The sequence below is a fragment of the Aythya marila genome (genome assembly GCF_965140915.1).
Source record: "Aythya marila genome assembly, chromosome: 1".
Taxonomy (NCBI): Eukaryota; Metazoa; Chordata; class Aves; order Anseriformes; family Anatidae; genus Aythya; species Aythya marila.
Genome location: NC_139042.1, coordinates 67,916,145 through 67,933,310, shown reverse-complemented (window position 1 = coordinate 67,933,310; position 17,166 = coordinate 67,916,145). Strand labels below are relative to the sequence as shown.

The 17,166-nt window shown below is 48.1% G+C and overlaps 1 protein-coding gene across 2 annotated transcripts in view; it reads right to left on the bottom strand.

Annotated features, from left to right (window-relative positions):
• The window catches only part of CRACDL (CRACD like), a 53,333-nt gene extending 36,518 nt beyond the window's left edge, over positions 1-16,815 (bottom strand). Inside the window, exon 1 of one of the 2 annotated variants that reach the window (XM_082751534.1) lies at positions 16,698-16,815. The gene's annotated coding sequence lies outside the window, so the exon portion shown is untranslated. Of the gene's footprint in view, positions 1-1,090; positions 1,181-16,697 lie in introns of those variants that run through there. The other variant, XM_082751536.1, reaches the window with a different exon arrangement.
• Between the last annotated feature and the right edge of the window lie 351 nt (positions 16,816-17,166).

Here is a 17,166-nt window from a genome sequence, read left to right as displayed (position 1 = left end):
CTGAAGAGCTGGAGCGTACTGCTCACAGACTGCTGAAAAAGGCAGGCTGAATCGCTTGTGTGCACCTGGCGACATTCATTCCCACGTTTTCCAAAATATGAGAACTGTATTTTCTGTGAGAAACGGTCCCTCAGAAAACTATCGGGCCAGCCCTGTGCCGGCACTAGATACGAATACACCCTGGTGTAAATCCCACGATCTCTGGTGTTTGTGAGTAAAGAAGGGGAGCTACAGCACACACGAGAATGTTTTTTGGTCCAAATATTTTTTTTAGAACAGCACAATACTTCAACTTTTGCACTTGTCGAAGGGTTTCTACTTGCAATCTAGGGAAGAAAATAAAAAATCCGAAAGAAACCCCACAGTGCTAACAACCACAGGCAGCGATTGCCGGCCTGTGCAAACAATACAGTCGGGAGGACTTGCTGCTTTCCATTTTGTAACCATGCTACGAGCAGCTGGTCTCTGAGAGAGTGGCAACCAAAAACTCTTGACCACTTACAGGTTTTTCATTAGCCCATTCTACAATAAACAAGCCAAAGTAGTTTAAAAGTTGTTTTCAGCACTATCTAAGCAGATAGCACAAGGAACTAGGGAAGATAGTTCATCTTCCCTCTTTATTTTTTTACTTACCTTCCGATGAAACTTTACTAAGTCCAAGGACAGGTCAATACTTGCACGAGTGAATGTTGTGCATCGGTGTAACCAAGAAACGCACTGCACCTGCAGGAAATCTACCTTTAAGGCAACTCAAACGTGAACTTTCTTCAGCTGCATCCGTTCCTGTTTTGCCAGATTTGACACGACACAAAAGGCTACTGGTGCTTCAAAAGAGATCTGTCACCTTGCCAAACTTTTGAACGCCAGCAAACACAACGGAGGTGCTTTAAGGTTTGCGTGGAGGATCCTGCAAAGCCTCGATTCGGTTCGACTTGGGCGGCGCACGCTACATCCCCTCAGTTATCCAGCACCGGGCTCTGCTCTGCCTTACCAAAGTGTGAGGTCCCTGCATCTGGTGCCGAATGAGTCAGTGGAGGGAGAAAGCACCAGTATCCCCCAGTTGCTAGGAGACCAGCGGGGAGATCCTGACCTGAATTCTTAGCGCAGGCTGATGTTGCTCGGGGAGCTCAGCCGGGTCTCTCCTGGCAAGGCAGGGAAAAGTTCCTCCTGGCTTCGCAGAGGCAGCGGGGTGGCAATGAACTGCTCCTGGGACAAAAAAAGGCACCTGTCGTGAAAACGGGGAGCGCACGTGCAAAAACTGGGGGCGAGTTTTCTGTCCTTTGTGCCAAGGAGGCTCTAAGTTCTTAAGCTTGAAATAAGATCTTTGTATTTCAATCTTTGTCATTAGAGAAAGCGGAAGAAACCACCCAGCACGTACTTGGTTAACAGATGAAATGACAGAAGGTTAAACATGCAAACCCGAGAAATTAAGGTTGTCCCGGACACCTGTGCTACAAAGAGTACTCTAAGCCAAACTCATAACACAGAAAACAGAAGAGAAGTAAGTCGGGAAAGGTAAGATGACACACAAAATCTGCATTTTCTGACCTTTCAAATATTTTAAGTTACTGTCATGCCAGTGCATTCATTACCCTGTTCAGCTTGCAGCCTCCTCAGTATGCATTTTCTAGAAGATGAAAAATAAGAGCTGAATTAGGGCTGAAGAGCTACAGAACCTCCGGGTCCCTTGGATGGCAAATAATTGACCCTAGTTACCCTTTATAGTGAAAGAAAATAACGACTCCTTGGATGCAGCATAATATAAATGTGTTACACAGAGCAGAATATAAAACAAAATATGCCTGTTTGCCTTCTGCTGACTCTGAGGAATATGCCCACTCTGGGAAACAAGGGTAAGAAAGCAGTGCCGAGCACACCACGCTGGGTATTTCCCCTGATGGCTGGAGGTGACCAGGGAGAACAGGGAGGATGAGGGGTGTCGCTGCAGGAGCGATTTCACAGAATCACACAGAATCACAGAATTTTCTAGGTTGGAAGAGACCTCAAGGTCATCGAGTCCAACCTCTGACCTAACGCTAACAGCCCTCCACTAAACCATTTCCCTAAGCTCTACATCTAAACGTCTTTTGAAGACTTCCAGGGATGGTGACTCCACCGCTTCCCTGGGCAGCCTGTTCCAGTGCCTCACAACCCTTTCAGTGAAGAAGTTCTTCCTAACATCTAATCTAAAACTCCCCTGGCTCAACTTAAGCCCATTCCCCCTCGTCCTGTCACCAGATTTCTCTGATTCTGGCTGAATGCTTCCCCATCACACCTGGGCATATTTCACTTACAGGAGCAGCTCCCACCTTGCCGGGGTGGGCTCTGCCACAGGCTCGGTGCCATGCCCACTGCCCTGGGCAGCTTGTCCCAGTGCCCGACCCCCCTCTGGGTGCAGACCCTTTCCCTAACCCCCAGCCTGACCCTCCCCTGTCCCAGCTCCATGCCGTCCCCTCGGGTCCTGTCGCTGTCCCCAGAGAGCAGAGCTCAGTGCCTGCCCCTCCGCTCCCCTCGTGAGGGAGCTGCAGGCCACCATGAGGCCTCCCCTCAGCCTGCTCTGCTCGGGGCTGAGCAAACCAAGGGGCCTCACTGCTCCTCATACATCTTCCCCTCCAGACCCTTCACCATCTATGTAGCCCTCCTTTGGACACTCTAATAATTTTATGTCCTTTTTATGTCCAGAGTAGAGCAGGACAATCCCTTCCCTTGACCGCTAGCAGTGCCGTGCCTGATGCACCCCAGGGTAGGGTTGTTCCATGTGACCCTAAAATGTTTTTTTTTCCACAACTTACTACAACATTTTTACCCGTTAAAAACAAAGCAAGGGTTTAGTAGAAGGGAAATGCACACAAGCATCTGCAGAAATGCCAGACCATCTCAACCGTGCAATGGCACGCCTAGCAGCCGATCTCTTGGCTGTGCTTGAAATCTTCCCCTCCCTCACAAAGCCTGTGTTTACCCAGAGAAGCAGTCTATCCCTTCCGTAATTGCAACAGCCCAAAAGCAGATGAATATTGTGATGCTTCAAATACCCTCCTGAACAAGAGCCAAAGCCCAACATGTTGATAGGAAAATGATAGGGTTTCTGTTCGTTTCCCTTCTCTCACCTTTTCTGCAGAAATAGGAAGAGCTCAGGGCTGTCTTATCTCAAGAGCACCGAAATTTCCAAACAACGCAGTTGGAGATGTCATGACCCAGGGAGCAGCAAAGATGAATGAATCCAGATTTTTTTAAAAGTCCCAATAAAAAAAAAAATAAATCATTGTAGATAACCACGCAACATTTGGAGGGAGTAAACTGTGAAAATTTAAGATGTTAAATATACACTTGCCTGCTGCTAAAGAAAAGCTAATCACATAACACAGTACCGAGTGTAAGTCAGGAATCAGAGCTCTGTGCAGCACAACTGAACTTTAACTAGTACAGGTATTCTGAAACTACTTTATTTATGAAAGGCCATCCAAAAAACAGCACCATCAGAAGGCAGAATGATGCAGAGACCCTGTTCATAGCAATAGCTGTATATTAGATAGCACTAGGTTCATTTTTTTTACTAGACTCTTCTCTTGCAAACCAAATGGAGTGGATTTCAGTGCATTTGCTTCCTACAAACTCTTCCAAATTGCTTTTCTGTTGAGGAGCACGAGCTGACACCGAACAGCAGAAATCAGAGGAAAAAAGAGAAAGCCTGGCAAAATGAAAAGTGCAGCAAAAACAAGCTTTCAAAAATAAGGCCCTTATTAGAGGCAAAGAGAAATTTCAGGACACAAGCATGAAAGATTTGAGATGAAACGGAGAATCGCTGAGCCTGAGAGAGAGAGGGAAAGGGGAAGCCTTTTGGGGGCAGGACTTTCAGATGTGAAGCAGATCTTACAAGGACGGGTAGACTGCAGAGAAGGGTCCTACAGTAAAAAGGTGTTAAGCGAGAAAGAAAGGGAAAAAAGAGAAAGAGGTAGTGAAATAAAGAGAAAAATGTTCTCACATTTTCCTGTATACAGACTGAAGGGCATTTACCAGGACTGCCACGGGGGTAGACAGCCAAGGGAGATACTTGGTGATGAAGAAATTGCTTCGGGTAAGTGCCACAATCCAACCATCTCCTGGCCATGGGTGAGCAAATAGCTCATTTTTTTATCATTGACACTGCTGGCAAAGCTGCCAGTTGTTGTACGGCCATTAATTTTTGAGCTGTTCTCAAGCACAACCAAAACCCTGTGAAGAATCAAGGGAAATTTGACATTTCTACTGGGTGGAAAAGGGGTTGTGAGTGGTATACGGAGCAGAATGGTAACAGGTGATAAAACAGTGAGAACTGCCAAATAATAAAGCAGTTTTATGTCAGTTAGCAAAAATATATGTAGATAGGAACAATGCTGCTGGATATTCAGAATGAAATGAGAGCCCAAACCGGCCACGTTTCCTCCCTCTGTGAACATCTCCTCGGTTCAGGTCCTAAACAGCAAGAATGGGTGAGCAGTAAAAGGGCTGTGGGTGGGGTGCAGAAAAGCCACACCGTATGGTTAAAAACAATCAGTCAGATCTTCTTATTGTTTAAACATGCATGACTGCACCGGCTTCATTTTATGCCAGCTTAAGATGCCAGCCAAACGCACTGAGGAAGAGGAAGGCAGCAGTTCCCTCTACCCGCAGAGCTCTGCCTGCAGGCAGGTTTTGGCAAGGCACGTGTCTTCTCCGGGGGAAGATGCTTAACGAAGGGTTTGATCTCCCTGAGGCATACAGAAGGATGCTAATGTACTGAGCTCGTCATGCACACCTTGTAATAAAATCTGGGTTTCAAAATTTGTGTTTCAACACAGCCCGAGTTTAACCACAGACAGACGAGCTGCTCCTCCCAGCCCTGAAATCCTGCCAGGCTCCCCGCTGCCCGCCATGGGATACCTACCACCACTCCACGGGGACAGAGAGCCAACCCTTAACCAAGGTTTCCCAGAAATAAACTGCTGCTTCCCTCTCGATGAGAGGAGAGTGACGTGCCAGGAGGCAGCAAATCAACGTCCGCGTGTCCGGGGCTGTCTTGTAAATAACCTCTACAAGAGAAATAGTTTGCATTTACAGAAAGTGCGGGGCAATGAATTATTCATCTCAGTGGAGGGACTGAAATAGTGTCTTTTGTTAGCCTGGTTACTGGAGACTGAGGGAAAGTAAAGACAACCAGACTTTCTCAGATGCAATAACCGATCAGTAACCACGCAGACAAGCTGGAAGGGATATTTTTTCAGTGAGAGTTGCAACCATTTTCCATGTAAGTGTCGGAAACTGACAGTTAATGCACGAAATATAGCTGCTACGCCATCAACTACATGAACCTTACTATCAACAGAGGCATTAAAGACTGACATTATGGTACTGATTTTTTTTCATTTCACTACAGCTGCTGCCTGCGTGGTGGTATTATTTTTTCTCTTTAATGCCACAGGCCTGGACAAGAAGACCAATACTCGTTGTAAAATGATCCCCCAATTGCTCTTTATGGGAATAAGAAGAAGAATCGGTCTGCCAATAAAGCTGGCAGCTACTGGAGAACCTGGATGTTCAAGATGTGCCACGGTCTCCACATTTTTTCAGAAAAAAAGTACATGTATAAGTTTAAAGATGTCTTAAACATGTGTAAGTTTAAGAATAAGACACAGAACTGAATTATTATAATGTAAAAGACAGGCTAGCAGCTGTGTGCACTTAGATTGTAAAAAAAAACAGACAGACAAAGCACTGACCTGTACAACAGAAATTGCAATAACATCTGCGAGACTTCTGGGCTCTGAAAGCACATTCCCTGAAAGCAGTTTCCAACAGAAAGGCTGGGCACTTAGGTGAAATACCACTTCCCTTCCCAGCCAGTTGTGCTTCTCTTCAGCAGCTTTATTTAAAAGCCTAAGAGCAAAACCACACGCATCTCCCTTCTCCGGGAAGTAGTGTGGCAAAGTAACAACCTGTGACGGCAGCAGCATCAAACCGGATTTATAAATCTCTTTCAGAATTAGGGATATATCAGGCTGCCCTCTTTGCTCCCTCCCTGCTTGTCATCTTAGTCCTTTTCTACAAGACAGATTCCTACAAGGCATCTCAGACCTGCAGTGTCTGTATTTACTCTTCAACACGGAGCACCGCTTGTGGTCTCACAAACACAGAAGCGCTGCTACGTCTTGGGTTTTCTGTGCTTGGCAATTTGGTGCCTTACATTTAAGTCCTCAGCACTGCCAAGGCTTTTAACACTTCACAGACCTTCCCACAGGGTCAGGATCTGACACAAATTCCCAGCAACTTCATCTCTGCTGCGAGCAGGTATTTAAAGCAGCCCTTGGTCTCATCTTCTCCTTTCCCCTCATACATCGCCAGATGGCTTTATTTAATGCCTAGTCCCCAGACTGGCTCTTAGATTGATTTTTTCCTCTGCACTTGCCATCTGCTGGTCCAGGCAGCTAAATGATACACTTGCTTTTCGATCTCACAGCATCGATTCCTTCTTGCTGTCGGCTTGGCATCCGAAATAGAAAGGCGGGCAGACAGGAAGGTCTGGGCAAGGCTGCGCTTGACCAGCAGGAATTGTCTCCTTCTGCCTTCGAGAGCTACATATAAAAATTTTAAGAGGGAAAAGAGCACAAAGCCAAGAGAGATGGGTACCGAGGTGGCCTGAAGCGAGTTGTGTTGTACACTCGTGTTGTGCACCAGCTAATGGCAGAGAATCGCACGCACACTTCCAAGAGAAACAAACCCTGCATGGAAAAACCTTTCCTTGGCTCCTCTAAATCATTTTTCAGAGGCTCCAGGAACAGTAACAAATGATTCACGTGGAGATGGGTGCCACACACCCAGCCTGGGCAGCACTCTGCCCGGGGAAAGGCAAGGGGCTGCTGCCCAGGCTGCCAAACACCACCTGCAGCTGCCTCGAAAGGGCATGAGGGAGAGGACAGAGGAAGCACGGAGGCAGGAGGAAGGAAAAAACCTGAACATTTAACAGCAAGATGTTCCTGAGCTGCCTGAATGAGCACAAGGCCTGTGAGGAGCAGCTGAGGGAGCTGGGGGTGTTTGGGCTGGGGAAGAGGAGGCTCAGGGGAGACCTAATTGCTCTCTGCAACTACCTGAGAGGAAGGGGTGGGGAGCTGGGGGTCGGCCTCTTCTCACAGGTAACCAGTGACAGGACCAGAGGGAATGGCCCCAAGTTGCCCCAGGGGAGGTTCAGGCTGGCAATGAGACATTTCTGCTCAGAAGGAGCAGTCAGGCACTGGGACGGGTTGCCCAGGGAGGTGGTGGAGTCACCAACCCTGGAGATATTTGAGAGACGTGCAGATGTGGTGCTCAGGGACATGGTTTAGTGGCAGACTTGGCAGTGCTAGGTTAAAGGCTGGACCAGATGATCTTAGAGGTCTCTTCCAACCTAAGTGATTCTCTGATTTTTTAGAGAAGATTTTTTAGAGTGTTCACAGCTCCAAGCACAACAGCTTCTTGTGCTGGCCGAGTCCTCTGAATGCCATGAGAATACAACTAAATAACAGGAGCAGTAAAAGCTCGGTGCTATTCATATTGGAGGAGATCTCGCACGGCTCTGGACAAATCACAGGCACAGCAACGCTCTTAACAAAGACATTTTCTAATCCTCTCATTATTATTGTTGCTCTCTCTTAAAGGTATTTCAGGACAGAAAACGCATTCATTTCATGAAAAAAAAAAATATTCATTTCATTCTTGAATGCCACAAGAGCCCAATTGTTTATGCAAATAGCCTAAGTGAGGGCTCTCATTGCCATGTTTCACTGCATTCTTTAATTTGCAAAGGCACTTGTCTTTTTCTGTTTCTCCTGTGGTGTTTTTTTTGGTGGCACGGACAACACCACATAGGGGGAACAGCGCTAGGGCTGCACAGCCCAGCTCTCTTAACATTCAGATCAATGCTGATACTACAGAGCTGGTGGTGGTTTAGCAGAGCTTCCACCCTCAGGTCGGAAATTCATGAGCATATCCCAGCTGTTCAGTGTCCTCAGTCTCAGCAGCCTTGATCCAATGTCCCTTGAAGCCACAGGAAAGGTTCCCTGATTACTCAGCAAGTGCCAAACCAAGCACAATCGGAGCACAGCTGATGAACAAGAAGCATAAATCCTTCAGCGATACAAATTCCTTTACACCTCAGCTGTGTGGCACTGACCCGCCTACTCCAGCCCTTAGTGCAACCCGATATTTCGTCCGCCTGGTGTTCAAGGGAGTGGCGCTGAAAAACCTTAAACCTTCAAGGCCCCCAGCTGCTTTATGAACTTCACGATGGTGGCTTGCACCGGTCGGGCTCCTGCTCGGCATCGTTATGAACGGAGGTGACAAGTCACGAAGCGCTGCATCTGCTTCAAGGAGGTGGAAGGACCAGCCACAAGTAACGAGATGCATAACTCAGCACCAGGTACAGCAGAAGCCGGGCCCGTGTCTGAAAGCTGCTCTGGTGCAGGTGTCAGTAGGTGTGCTGCATAAAGGACGGGACCGCACCACCAGCCTGCATATCCATGGTAACTGAGCGAGGATCTCCTGGGGAAAGGAGCGGCGAGGTGGGGGAACAAAGGAGCTTTATTCCTTTCCCCTTTTCATTAGGGCTAAAGAGCTCGCGCTTTATACAGTGAGATTATTTAGGCTGGGGCCATGCCCACAAAAAAAAAAAAAAAAAACACAAAAGAAACGCAGAAAAGGAACAATGTGGGTTCCTCAGCTCCTTCACTCCCCGGGGGACTTGACAGAACCGCTCTCTGGTCCACCTCTCTGCCTGTCCTCAGCTGTCCCACCTCGGCTGAACACCCCCCGTCGGGCTGCAGATGTCCCACTACAACGTGCACGCTGCAGCGCAGTACACAAGCCAGGCACCTGTTGGTTGAGGCGTGTAAGCTGAAAAAAAAACAAAAAGGAACAAGGGGCTGCTCGCAGCTAGTCAGCATTCAGGTACAAAGTCCCAGCGTGGCTCATTTCTCTTTGTGGAGATAAATATGTTCTGGGCATGCTTATGACGATGCAATTGCGTCCGCTCTAGATTGTCAAATCCTAATCTTTAGTGTGTTGTCATTACTCATAAAGGCTCCGTGGCTGGATAAGGACAGCATCCAGCAAAAGACCGAGCTATTGCACCAGCAATGATTGACTGGGATCTCTACAAGCAATACCGGCCTCCTGCTGCATCTGCCTTGGAGCTGCATTGCCCTGACGGTCCAGAGGGCACCCCCTCGAGCTCCTCCTCTGCTGCACACCCCAAAGGACCCCGGCAGAAGCACCATCTCTCTCTGTTTCCTTCCAGATTGCATCGGGGCAATGCCACAGCTGACACGGAGTGTGCTGGCTGATAATGAAATAAATTGCTGATAATGAAATAAATTTTTAAATTCTACTATATCTTTAAGAAAATGGGACTTACCTAGCTTTTTTTTTTTTTTTCTCCAATGACATATAAGCTCAGGGGAAAAAAAAAGCAGTTTGCTCTCCTAGTTGGTTCTGGAAGTCTTACAATGGACAGTTGTGCATCAACTATTTGCACTACCGCTTTTCCAGCTCCATGAAATGAGCACTGATTTCTGCAGCACGCTGTGTTTTCATTCCTTGATTAACTCCCATTCTGGCTTTCACTGTAAGCCAGTGACGTCTCACCAGATTTGAAATAACAGCAGCACTCGTATTCATTTCCTTCTACACGCTCAGCTGCTCGTAGCTTTGTCCAAGCTGACTCTGCCTCCAAGAGGCAGTGAGCCCGACACGCTCAGACTCACACTTTGACTCAGCAAAGCAAACCGTGGGCTCCTCCGGCACTTTGTACCAGGTGCCCAGGACGTTCTGACGCCAGCCGGAGCACGCTATCGGACAACCCACAGCCAACATAATTAATTAAAATGTTTAAAAGCTGAAGTGTTGCTTTGCTGGCATTTCACAGTCCCGCTGTTCCTAATCTGAAGCTCATTTTAATGAGGAATCTTCTCGTGTAGGTAGGAAAATGTAAGTTTTTTTCTCTTCTACACCAGCAAATAGCTTCTGCTTCCTCACCCTGGCCTATTAAAGCAGGTACTGCCTCCAGGTCACTACACGCTGTACAAACCCGTTGTGGAGCATCATATGATGCAATGACTCCACAGCAAACTCTTGGGCTGAGCTAATACGAGCTCCCAGCTTTAGTCCCAACCCGATACCAAAGCAAACAGAGTTGGGACGATGCTGAGTGTGCTTTTGTAAATTCCGGCCTAATTCAATCCTGAAGAGTGGACAGAGAAAACAAAACGGTGTGGTCACTGGAAAATATTATAGCGAAAACTAACTTATCTGCACGTTGGTCAGTTTTGTTTTGCATCACTTTTTGGAAGCAGGCTATTGTGGTGACAATTAGGCTGATAAGAAAAGCTAATAGGAAATGAGTCGCTATATTGCGGAGATAGAGCTGACCAAATGCACTGCTGTAGGCGTGGCTGGAAAAACAGCCAAATACTTTTCGTAAGAATTTGCAAGCTCTTTTTGTGGAGATGGAGCCGGGAAGTCCCTAGGGGAAGCTACCGCCTCCGTGGTCGTTTTGTTCCCTCCGGCCTTGGAGGCCTCACAGCTCCATCGCAGCTCACTCACCAGCTACAGGGCTGAAGTCTGAACTGCCCAGTCCAAAGTCCCCGCGAGTCCAGCAGCAAGGCTCACCCTGAGACACAGCTATCGGCACACACGGCCCTGTTATAACCCAAACTGGGGCTGTGGCTGCACTACAGCTAGCAGCTTTCATTCATAACAAGAGTGCAGTGCAGCTGAGCTGGTTACCAAACCAGACAGTTAAAGCAACATGGATAAAAATCACAGAGTTAGACCGAAAGGTTGTGGTCTAGCCGCCAGTAACCCCCTTTATTTATTTTTCTTTGACTATGATTTCAACTCACTTCTGGGAAAGAAACACCTTTTTCCCCATCATCTTCCCATTGTTAAATTTGAGGCTAAAAAACAACTGGGGAGAATTGATAACCAAAGTTATTGTATAACCTCCCTCTCGTGTGGGTTCATTCACAGCACACGCTCCTCCGTGGGTAGCGATGTGACACAGATTGGAGCTGACACTGAAGATGACCCACGCCCTGCACAAGCCTCCCAAAAACTGCCTCGGTATTCACTTTCCCAGCTTGGCAAACTAAAGCCTCCACGCTCGGCGTCAAGCTAAAACATTTGGTAGAATAATTCTTGGCTTCCTTCCACCCCAAACAAATTCATCAGGCAGATACATAAACTCAGCTTCGAGTTTCGGGACAAACAGAAGCAAGGGATATATAAAACGGGAGGTGTAAAAATGGTGCAGTGGCTAGAAGATGGGTTTTTGTACATCTACATGTAAGGATGATGGAAGGTTTCAGCTATTTTTAAAGTCACTGTCTCCAATTAAGAATTTAAGACAAGTTTTAAACAAACCAGACAACCGTGGAACAATTTTAATCCCCGAGTGAACAAATCCCTCGGGGGACCTGGCTGCAGAGCCATCAGTGGGCATTTCTGTTCTGCCTTTGAAGCAAGTGAGGCACAACCTGGCTTCGGCAGCGAGCCCCCCAGCACCGAGCGACATCATCTTTAGGTTAGGGGCTCTCATCTAACGAGGAAAAAAAATCAGGCAGCAATAAGGTGAATAATTTGTTCCAGAGAACCTGCTGTCACTGCGGGATCAGACCCACCGATACTCATGCAGCACATGTAAGCTCAGCAATCCAGACGTACTCCGAGCTTTCCCTGTTCAGATGTAGTCCTAGAGTCATTTTTTTCTTTGTTTTGTTTTGTTTTTTATCCCTAGGCACCCAGGAAAAATGTCTCCAATCCGTTTTGCTGGCTTATGGAAGACGATAGGAAAATAATACTGCAAGCCTTTTCCTCCTGCTCCCTTTTCTCCCAAGCAAATAAAAAAGAACAGCTCCGTATTCTGCTTCGAGGTCTTGCTTCGAGTCTGTCTGTGCTGTCATGGGAGCTGCAAGGGGCAATTCCAGCACTACCTGCCAGCGCCGGGCGGTTAAAAGACAGGCAGAAATAGTTAAGTATTAAGTAGGCTGTGAAAGGGCTTATGAGGAAGTAATTAAAAGGGAAGCGAAGTCACAAGGACGCATTATTTGCACGGTGACGCTTTGCTCTTCCCCAGCATCCTCCCCCTGAGAACTCTGATGGGTGCAGCCCGCCGAAATCACCCAGCCCCAGTGAGCACCCCGACTTTATTTCAGACACCCAAGTAGCAAAGAATCACAGTGCTCTTCATCAACACGTCCAGCAGCAATTAGGCGAGCTGCAGCATTATTTCTTCCTCCTTTCATCTCGCTTCGAGCAAGATGTGAAAAGGAGCTCGGCTGCGAGATAAAAAAATCCCGGGCATTGTCTACCATAGCTCCCGTTATTGTGAATCAAATAAACTTTGAGATAAGGACATATGTGACAGGAATATTGGAAAGCAGTAAACAGGACACGGATTTAGGAGATTGGCTGACCCGTTTTAACTGCTGGCTTACCACAAGATCAGCTCCCACAAGTTTCTCACCTGATCTTTTCCATTCACGCTCCTTTTTGTACCTTTGCTCCTGACGCATCGCTGAAGGCGCTACGGACCGATCCCTCTTTGGCTAAAGGCACCAGTCAAGCTATTTTTTTAGGATGCTGCCACCTATAGTTTTTCCAAAGACCACATCACCCCTGCACAGCTTCGATTCTAATTTACATTTACAAAAACAGCATCGTTTACCCTTCAGTACAAACCTTGATTACCCCCCACCTCAAGAGAAATGTGAAATAAAGTTCTGGGGACACTCTCATCACCTCTGTGATTCCCAGCCCCAAAGACCTTCCCAGAGGAAAGAGACTGAGCTTTTGGGGGGAGCATGCCACTGCTGTAGGATTTCCAGATTTCTTAATTTGTATAGCAGGCAGTGCCTTTTTATCTATGCATCTAAGTCCTTCCTTAAGCTCCGTGTTATTGGGTATTTATAGCTTCTATAGTATTAGGCAGAGAACTAGAAGATGGAGATATTCTTTTATTACTCTAATTTTCCTTAAATAGCAGAGTTGCTGACGCTGATGTGATAAGGAAAGAATGGCATGAAGGCAGACAAACCAGGTAATCTTTCCATCTCGCTTCATCACTCCCAGATACAAAGGTATAAAACCGCTCCTCCTCTCCCCTGCCCGGCACCTTCGAGCGCTACAGAGGAAGAAACAAAGCACACTTTAAAATTACCACCTGGAAAAAAAAAAAGGGAGCTCATTGACATTCAAAACAAATTGCCTTTCAAAGAAAATAAACTGCTTTGCTGGGTAAAAAGCTGGAGCTATTGTGTATTTTTATCCACAGAATATAATAAAAGTGTTTATGGAGACTGTCGCTTAGCAGTGCGGAGCTGAAGGGCTTTTTATAACGCCGTGTACTCTCTAAAGTGTGTCTTTCCCTTGTAAATTTAGACCTGTGCATCATACCTAAGACCAGAAGGGTAACCACAAAAGAAAAGGTTGTACTTTGGTCTCCCAAGATATTTTTCTCAGAGGAGGCTTTTTAAAGCTGCGTCTGCCTTGCCTTCGCAATAGGCTCTGTCAGAGGACTAATTTGTAGGGGAAACCACCAAATATACCAACCACTGTGTACACATGTGGGTTTCTGCCACGAGGAATTTCAGCTCCCCTTAAAATCAAAACTGATTATTTAACCCTCGGCAACATTAAAAGCACCACTGCTGATGGCTTTTGCAGAAATCTCTACTGATACATTCACACTACGCTCCCGACAGACCCGTCGGCTTCTTCTGGAGCTGCCGAGGCTTTTAGCTCCCCCTCGTTGTAACTCGTCGGACAGATGTAGGCTCCTCACGCTCACCATCTTGCAATAGGCAATGCTCACGCTTTGCAGACACCAAAAATTGAATGATTCCAGTGTTACTGCTCTGACGGCACCGCTCGCTTTCGCAGCTGCTTTTAAAACTTTCCATTTTAAACGTAGCTCAGAGCAGCCAAAGACCCCTTGCCTCCTTGCTGCACTTTGGGAGGATCCACAACACCTATGAGCAAAATGTGAATCAAATCTGCTCCTGAATTAGAAAAGTGTTTCTGCTGGTGACATATATGGCACCACGCACCTTACATGAGCAGGTCACAGCTTGGTTATCTTCATGTGGGGCAGTGAAGAGGCTGCGGCACTACCCTGAGAAGGCACTGGGGAGTACGAGGAGGGACTTGTGGCTGATCCAAAAACATAAGCTGAAAGGACTCAGCCTTGCCAAACTTAAACTGGAGAAGAATAATTCAATTTCTGTAACAAAACGTGCAAGTAAATGGTCTCCTTCCCTGACCTTCTTGTGTAGCCTCTCTTTGCTCTTTAACAACACAAAATCCTAAACCTCACAGTAGGATAAGGCTGTATATTCAACACCACGGGCACATTACATTTGATTGGTTTAAGAATAAATTTCCCTCTCTCCTGTGGTTGTTAACTCTATTTCAGAGCACGCAAAGCTGGGAAATTAAGTAGTTTTTTCTACATGAGTGAGTTACTATCACGGCACACACAGCCTTCCTTCTACTGCCTCCCATGACAGATTCATTCAGATCTTTAATATTTTGGGTTGTCACAAAACAGACATACCCGGTTCATTGGCACCTTGTCCCAGAAAAGCACTCTGAGATACCTGGAAACGTGAAGGTGAGCGAGTTGTGCATTGCTGCACATTTAATGAGTATGGTCAGGACCATATTACTACAGGACCTCAGAGGGCGAGAGAAGTGATGCACTCCAGCTGTGCAGGACATGTTACACCACTGAAAACAGACTTAAAAAAAACCTTTGCTTTCTGCACAACATGTGTTTGGCAGGGTCTCTGCCCACAGCACGGTGTGGCTACAGCGTACCAGTCAGATACTGGCTGTACTGGTACCAAGCTGCACTGCTGACACCAAGAGTGGAGCGAGAGGATGTTCTGGGAGGCAACATCCACTTATTAAATCTTCTGTCTCCTGTTATCACATATAGGTGGGAAGGGACCTCTGGAGATCACCTGGTCCAAGCAGGGCCACCTACAGCACACTGCGCAGGATGGCATCCAGGCGGGTTTTGAGTATCTCCAGAGAAGGAGACTCCAAATTATTGGACATCGATGAGCTCGCTTTAGTCCTGCTGAATCTGAAATGTAGCTTTGCCCCGGAGAGCTCTTGTGGGGTACTCACGGCCCCGTTCCCGACAGCAGCAGCAGCAGCCAGGACCGCAGAGGCTGCGCTTCCACCTCAGGAGAGGGCTCAGCCCACACAGCCACAGTGCGAAAGGAAACGCCTTTAATTAAAAACACCCTACGAGTGGAGTTCAGAAGGTCGCTGTGACAACACAACCAGACTGCCTACTGTCTATAAACTCTGACGTCTATAGATAGGCAAATTAATTACCCCTCGCTCCAACCTCATCCGCGGACCAAGCCAGGCGCACCTGCTCCCTTGCCTTTAATGATCAGCCAGCTCCTCTCGCCAACCTGCCCTCTTTCAATGATTAAAGAGCTAGAAGGCAAGCGCCAGTAATAACGTTACGTTTCTGCCTTCCGTAATCTAATCTTTGCCCTGAAGAAACTGCTGATGAGAGCTCGCTCCCTCTTAAGATTTACATAAAAACAATCCCCACCGTGTTGCGCAGCCAAGGGCTGGTGCCCCAGCCCCGTGTTACTGCCCCGGCGGTGCAAGGAACAAGAAATTATATACAGAAATGATATACGGCCCCGTTATCAGTATCAAACGGGCTTTGATGCATGGTTACTATTTTGGGAGGCTAATGACATGCGGGTGATAAAGCAAAACGAGCTTTTTAATGATGACAAATAGGGGAGAATACACTGCGCTGACTTCCAGCCGGAGAAAGATTTATGGGAGCTAATTATGGTACGCTAGATTTATAGGGGAAAAAAGAGAAGAAGAGGAAAAAACTTCTGGAAGATCTCGTGTGTGTGTCAACCTGGAATAACAATTTACTCTCAGATAAATGATGTGAGGCGCAGTCCATATTGCCTTGGTAGTTGGAGGTACACAAAGCCTAAAGTGTGTGTGAGGCTGTGGAAGGTAGACGGGATTAAAGTAGTTATAGAAAAAAATGTAGAGTTGTAAGAGGAGCGGGAATATGCTAACAATGAGAGTTTCTATGGGTGTTGAAGATATTTTTGGTTAATTGTATGGCAAAGCTGGCAGGACGGTGCCTCCAGTCCCCAGGTGAATCTTGTAAGACATGCTGACGACCCCTACACAGCAGGGGAGATAACTGGGAGTCTGATAACACGAGTGAACGAGTTAAGAAGTCTCTTAACACCAATTAACGAGTTAGGAAGTTTGCTACCGCAGGCGAGCGGGACCGGACCACATCTACGGCGCAAGCCCCAACGCTTGGGGCTAACCTCAGCCCGCGCAGCAGCGACCTTACACCGCCAGCCCGGCACTTTAAGATCAATTTAAGCAGGAGGGGGCAGCAGCCGCCTCTCCTCAGCCTGACACACGCCTGCGGAGCCAGCCCGGGGCGCTTAAGCCGCCTTAAGCTGGCGGCGGCGCCAACCCCGGCGGCCTCCCGCGCCCTCACCCCCCTCACGCCGCGAAATGGCGGCCGGGGGGCGCTGAGGCGGCGGGGACCCGGCGGCAGCCCCCGCGCTTCCCTCGCCCCCTCCGGCGCCGCTGCCTCCCCTCGGGGGCCCGGGGAGCGGCGGGGAGCGGCGCTCACTCACCTGGGGCCGGTCGTGAGGAGCAGCGAGGCCGCAAAAAGAAGACGGGGGATGGACGAGGGCGGCCCCGGGGGGCGAGCGAGCGAGGCGGCTGCGGCCCCTCCGAGGGCTCCGTGCTGGGGCCGCCGAGCTACGGCCACCTCTTGGGGCCGCCCCGCTCCGATCCGATCCGATCCGCCCCGGCACGGCACAGCACGGCCCAGGGAGAGGCACCGGGGCTGGCCGGGTCCGGGAGGCGGCGAGGCGGGGCTGTGGGCAGGGTTAGGGGCAGGTGGAGGGGTGAGGAGGGAAGGGGTGAGGAGAGGAGGGGTGCGGGAGCAGCCCGGCGCCCAGACTGTGTTTTCACCTTCCTTCTAGAGCAGCCGCTGCAGGCCAAGAAAGAAACCCACCTATACGTTTTATTAAGAATCACGGTTTTTAAAAGGTGCAAGCTGTTCTGTCAGTGGTAATTGTAGGAGAGCCGTGTCTCTGC